The sequence below is a fragment of the Saimiri boliviensis genome, chromosome 3 (genome assembly GCF_048565385.1).
Source record: "Saimiri boliviensis isolate mSaiBol1 chromosome 3, mSaiBol1.pri, whole genome shotgun sequence".
Lineage (NCBI taxonomy): Eukaryota > Metazoa > Chordata > Mammalia > Primates > Cebidae > Saimiri > Saimiri boliviensis.
Genome location: NC_133451.1, coordinates 14,092,501 through 14,099,048, shown reverse-complemented (window position 1 = coordinate 14,099,048; position 6,548 = coordinate 14,092,501).

The following is a 6,548-nucleotide window of genomic DNA, read 5'->3' as shown; positions in this document are numbered from 1 at the left end:
CCAATACAGGAGCACTCAGATACATAAAGCAAGTTCTTAACAACCTACAAAGAGACTTAGACTCCCACATAATAATAGTGGGAGACTTTAGCACTCCACTGTCAATATTAGACAGATCAATGACACAGAAAATTAACAAGGATATCCAGGACCTGAACTCAGCTCTGGACCAAGCAGACATAATAGACATCTACAGAACTCCCCACCCCAAATCCACAGAATATACATTCATCTCAGCACCACATCACAGCTACTCTAAAATTGACCACATAATTGGAAGTAAATCACTCCTCAGCAAATGCAAAAGAATGCAAATCATAACAAACAGTCTCTCAGACCACAGTGCAATCAAATTAGAACTCAGGATTAAGAAACTAACTCAGAACTGCACAAATTCATGGAAACTGAATGAGTGGCTCCTGAATGTCGACTGGATAAACAATGAAATGAAGGCAGAAATAAAGATGTTCTTTGAAATCAATGAGAACAAAGACACAATGTACCAGAATCTCTGGGACACATCTAAAGCAGTGTCTAGAGGGAAATTTATAGCAATAAATGTCCACATTAGAAGCAAGGAGAGATCTAAAATTGACACCCTATTATCAAAATTGAAAGAGCTAGAGGAGCAAGATCAAAAAAACTCAAAAGCCAGAAGAAGACAAGAAATAACTAAGATCAGAGCAGATCTGAAGGAGATAAAGACACACACACAAAAAAAAAAACGCTTCAAAAAGTCAATAAATTCAGGAGCTGATTTTTTGAAAAGATCAATGAAATAGACAGATCACTAGCCAGATTAAAAAAAAAAAAAAGAAAAGAAAAGAAAGAAAAGAGAGAAGAATCAAATAGATGCAATAAAAATGATAAAGAGGATATCACCACCGATCCCACAGAAATACAAACTACTATCAGAGATTACTAGAAAAAACTCTATGCACATAAACCAGTAAACCTGGAAGAAATGGATAAATTCCTGGATGCTAACACCCTCCCAAGTCTAAATAAGGAAGAAGTCAAAACCCTGAATAGACCAATAACAAGGGCTGAAGTTGAAGCAGCAATTAATAGCCTACCAACCAAAAAAAGCCCAGGTCCAGAATTCACAGCTGAATTCTACCAGACATAAAAAGAGGAGCTGGTACCACTCCTTCTGAAACTTCCAAACAATCCAAAAAAAGGGAATCCTTCCTAAATCATTTTATGAGACCAATATCATCCTGATACCAAAACTCGGCATAGACTCAACAACAACAACAAAAAACTTCAGGCCAATATCCATGATGAACATAGATGCAAAAATCTTCAATAAAATACTGGCAAACTGATTGCAATAGCATATCAAAAAGCTTATCCATCATGATCAATTAGGCTTCATCCCAGGGATGCAAGGCTGGTTCAACATATGCAAGTGTATAAACGTAATTTACCACATAAACAGAACCAAAGACAAAAACCACGATTATCTCAATAGATGCAGAGAAGGCCTTTGACAAAATTCAACAGCCATTTATGCTAAAAACTGTCAATAACTACTTATCAATGAAATATATCTCAAAATAACAAAAGCTATTTACAACAAACCCACAGCCAATATCATACTAAATGGGCAAAAACTGGAAGCATTTTCTTTGAAATCTGGCACTAGACAAGGATGCCTCTCTTACCACTCCTATTCAATATAGTACTGTAAGTTCCAGCCAGAGCAATCAGGCAAGAAAAAGAAATAAAGGATATTCAATTAGGAAAGGAGGAAGTCAAATTGTCTCTATTTGCAGACAACATGATTGTATATTTAGAAAACCCTATCATCTCAACCCAAAATCTCCTGAAAGTGATAAGCAACTTCAGCAAAATCTCGGGATACAAAATCAATGTGCAAAAATCACAAGCATTCCTATACACCAATAACAGACTAACAGAGAGCCAAATCAAGAGAGAATTCCCATTCACAATTGCTACAAAGAGAATAAAATACCAGGAATACAACTTACAAATGATGTAAAGGACCTCTTCAAGGAGAACTACAAACCACTGCTCAAGGAAATAAAAGAAGACACAAACAGATGGAAAAACGTTCCATGTTCATGGTTAAGAAGAAGAAAAATGGCCATACTGCCCAAAGAAATTTATAGATTCGATGCTATCCCGATCAAGCTACCGATGACCTTCTTCACTGAACTGGAAAAAACCCCTTTAAACTTCTTATATAACCAAAAGAGAGCCCACATAGCCAAGATAATCCTATGCAAAAAGAACAAAGCTGGAGGCATCATGCTCTCTGACTTCAAAGTATACTACAAGGCTACAGTAATCAAAAGAGCATGGTACTGGTACCAAAACAGAGATATAGACCAATGGAACAGAACAGAGGCTTCAGAGGCAGTGTCACACATCTAAAATCATCTGATCATTGAAAAACCTGACAAAAACAAGCAATGGGGAAAGGATCCCCTGTTTAATAAATGGAGTTGGGAAAATTGGCTAGCAATGTGCAGAAAGCAGAAACTGGACCCCTTCCTGACACCTTACACTAAAATCAACTCAGATGGATTAAAAACTTAACTGTAAGACCTCATACTACAAACAGCCTAGAAGAAAAACTAGGCAAAACCTCAGGACATAGTTATAGACAAGGACTTCATGACTAAAACACCAAAAGCATTGACAACAAAAACTAAAATACACAAATGGGATCTAATTAAACTCCAGAGTTTCTGTGCAACAAAGGAAACAATCATTAGACTGAACCAGCAACCAACAGAATCGGAAAAATTTTTGCAATGTACCCATCTCACAGAGGGCTAATATCCAGAATTTACAAAGAACTAAAACAGATTTACAAGAAAGAAACAAACAAATCTAAAGTATGTGAAGGATATGAACAGACACTTTTCAAAAGAAGACATATACGAGGCCAACAAACATATGATAAAATGCCCATTACTGGTTATTAGAGAAATGCAAATCAAAACCACATTGAGATACCATCTCACGCCAGTTAGAATGGCAATCATTAAAAGATCTGGAGACAACAGATGCTGGAGAGGATATTAAGAAATAGGAACACTTTTACACTGTTGGTGGGAGTGTAAATTAGTTCAACCATCGTGGAAGACAGTGTGGTGATTCCTCAAGGACCTAGAAATAGAAATTCCATTTGACGCAGCAATCCCATTACTGGGTATATACCCAAAGGATTATAAATTGTTGTATTATAAAGACACGTGCACACATATATTCATTGCAGCACTGTTTACAATAGCAAAGACCTGGAACCAAACCAAATGCCCACCGATGATAGAATGGACAAGGGAAATGTGACACATATACACCATGGAATACTATGCAGCCATAAAAATGATGAGTTGATGTCCTTTGTAGGGACATGGATGAATCTGGAAACCGTCATTCTCAGCAAACTGACACAAGAACAGAAAATCAAACACCACATGTTCTCACTCATAGGCGGGTGTTGAACAATGAGAATACGTGGACAGAGGGAGGGGAGCATCACATACTGGAGTCTGTTGGGGGGTGCTGGGGAGGGATAGTGGGGGGTCAGGAGGTTAGGGAGGGATAACTTGGGGAGAAATGTCAGATACACGTGATGGGGAAATGGAGACAGCAAACCACTTTGCCACGTATGTACTTACGCTACAATCCTGCATGTTCTGCACATGTACCCCAGAACCTAAAGTACAATTTAAAAAAAAGAGAAGAAGAATGGAACTCTTACAAATCAGTAAGAAAAAAAAAGAAAAATAGTTAAGGAACTTCAGACAGGCACATTACAAAAGAAGATATCTAAAATGGCCAATAAACACATTTAAAAATGCTCAACCATATTTGTAATCCAGGAAATAAAAATTACCACAATACAGGCAAAACATAAATCAACTGATTAAATCTAGTGTATGATAGGATGAGGAATATCAGAGCTTACACAAATTGGCCCAACCATATTGAAAAACAGAGTGCATTATTGAGTATGTGGAAGGTAGGTGCACTCTATGGCCCAAGCAATTCACTCCTGGGTAATATACTCTTAAAACTAATGTGTATGAACACTAGGAAATACAAGAATGTTTACAGCAGCATTGTTCACAATAGCTAAAAATGGACATAATCTAATGCATATCAGTAATAGTCATATGCTCAAACACTAACAGTGAAAATGAACTACAACTATAAACAACATGTATGTGTCTTATAGGAAATAATGTTAAGCAAAAGCGGACACACACATAGATAAATATAGCTTAGATTCTATTTGCTAAAAGCTTAAAAACGACATTGTTTTGGAATTCACACTTCAGTAAAACTGTACTGAAATGCAAGAGCCAGGAATGTGGTTGTTTTAGAGAATGGGAAATACAATTATCCATTAGAAGACACAGAAAGGCTTTTAGGGACTGTCAATTTTCTTTTGTTTTTAAAACTGTGGTAAAACATAAAATCTACCATCTTAACCATTAAGTGTACCGTTTGGTGAATGCTGTTAGTGCAATAAGTATATTCACATTATTGCACAACCATCACCACCATCCATCTCCAGAACTTTTTTTCAACTCAATATGAAATTCTACGCCAAACAATAATTCTTCATTCCCCACTTCCAGCAGCCCCTGGCAACCAACATTCTACTTTCTCTATGAATTTAACCACTCTATGTACCTCATGCAATCATGTCGTGTTCATCATTCTGCAACTGGCTTATATCACTTAGTACATACTGTCTTCAAGGTTCCACCATGTTGTAGCATGCATCAGAATTTTAAGACTTCCTTTTTAAGGTTGAATTTCCATGGTATGCATACATTCCTTTTGTTTATTCTATTCATATGTATGCATATACTCCTGTTTATTCAGCAACACTTGGGTTGCTTCCACCTTTTGGCTGTTGTAACTAATGCTGCTATGAACACAGATGTGCAGAAACCTGTTGAGCGCTTACTTTCAAAAGATTTTTGTTTCTCAACAAGTTTCCAAATTATTGATAATGTGAATCAATATAAATTCATTTTCTATATGTGCATTACATTACACAAAACGGTTTTAAAACCATCCTACAGACTGGAATTTAGTTACCAATAAAAATCTCTTCTTGGATTCTGTTTTTGTATTTCTTCATATGTTCCTCACTCTCTTATCCTAATATTGAAGCAAGCACTGTTTTTTTTTTTTTTTCCCATTTTCCTTTCGAAAATAAACTTTATTAGTGAGGTATAAAATATACAGAAAAGTGCTCAGGAAATAATCATCAGTGTGATAGATTATTCACAAAATGAACACTCTGGTTTGAGTGTGTGTGTGCATGCATGGGGTATGTTTGAAACAAAATATGCAGTTATTTTAGGAGGCCAGCAATGTCTTAAGCTGAAAAATGAACACTGTAAGTGTCCTATTTAGATATAAGGCAAATAACACGATATTCTTAAAAGTGTAAACACTTAAAAAGAGTTAAAAGTTGCCTTTTATGAGTGGAAATTGTAGATGAGGAAAGGGTGGGTGGCTTTTTTTTCATAATTTGTGTATTTGAAAATAATTAAGATGTGTTATAAATATATATTAAATGCATTTAAAAATTACATATATTGAAATTTGAAGACCATTCACTATTAAGAATAAATTAATCAACATCTATATTCTATCTTCCTCTATCTCAGGCAAGGCTGTCTTCATTATTTCAAATGTTTATCCAGGTTTTGCTTTAAATCACCTTGAATCTTAGTATTATTTTAATGTCAATGTTTTAAATTGACTTTATGGGGAATTGCTTCTAAATTGTGTGAAGCTTTTTAGCCACATTTTGTTTCCTAACTAAACATCGGAATGGTATTTTTTACCCACAAGTTATGTAGTATCTCATGTCTTCATGTTTCCTGGATATTTTATTATCATTCCTTCTTTTTGGTGAAATAGATCATCAAATGATTCTTTTAGAAAGGATTTGTGAGTGCTAATCTTTGTGATCTTTTAATCCTTTGTTCATGGAAAAATTTAAGTCACATGGTATCTCCTATGTAAAAATTCTCAAGTGAAATCATTTCAAGGAAATGACATTACTTAAGAATATTCTTCCTTTCGTGGTTTACACACATTTATGAAAGTGTATTTTATCTTTTATAGCATATAACATCGCATTTGAGTTAGCATGGCCTTTCACCGTCAAGGATGAGACCTTGTGACCAAAGATTTTACAAAGTCGGTGTTTAGTACTTAGTTGATATTCAAAGTTTATTCTTTTCTTAAATAACCAAGGGAAAGGGGAGCACAAGAAAATGATCTTTATTGTCAGTAGCAAGGGAGTTAAAATGATGTGAAATTCCTGTTGTCTTAAAGATAGGTCAAAATATGGAGGAGGCTCTTTAGTTTTATTATGAAACAGGACTTTGTTGAGGAAAGAGAAAATAGATTCCAAACAGAAAAATAGCAGCATATGCTTTACAAGATACAGATATATAGAGATGCATGACTTGCTTGGAGGACATGAGTGACAGTGGCAGAACATGAAGGGCATGCAATGACAAGATTAGCCCACTTAA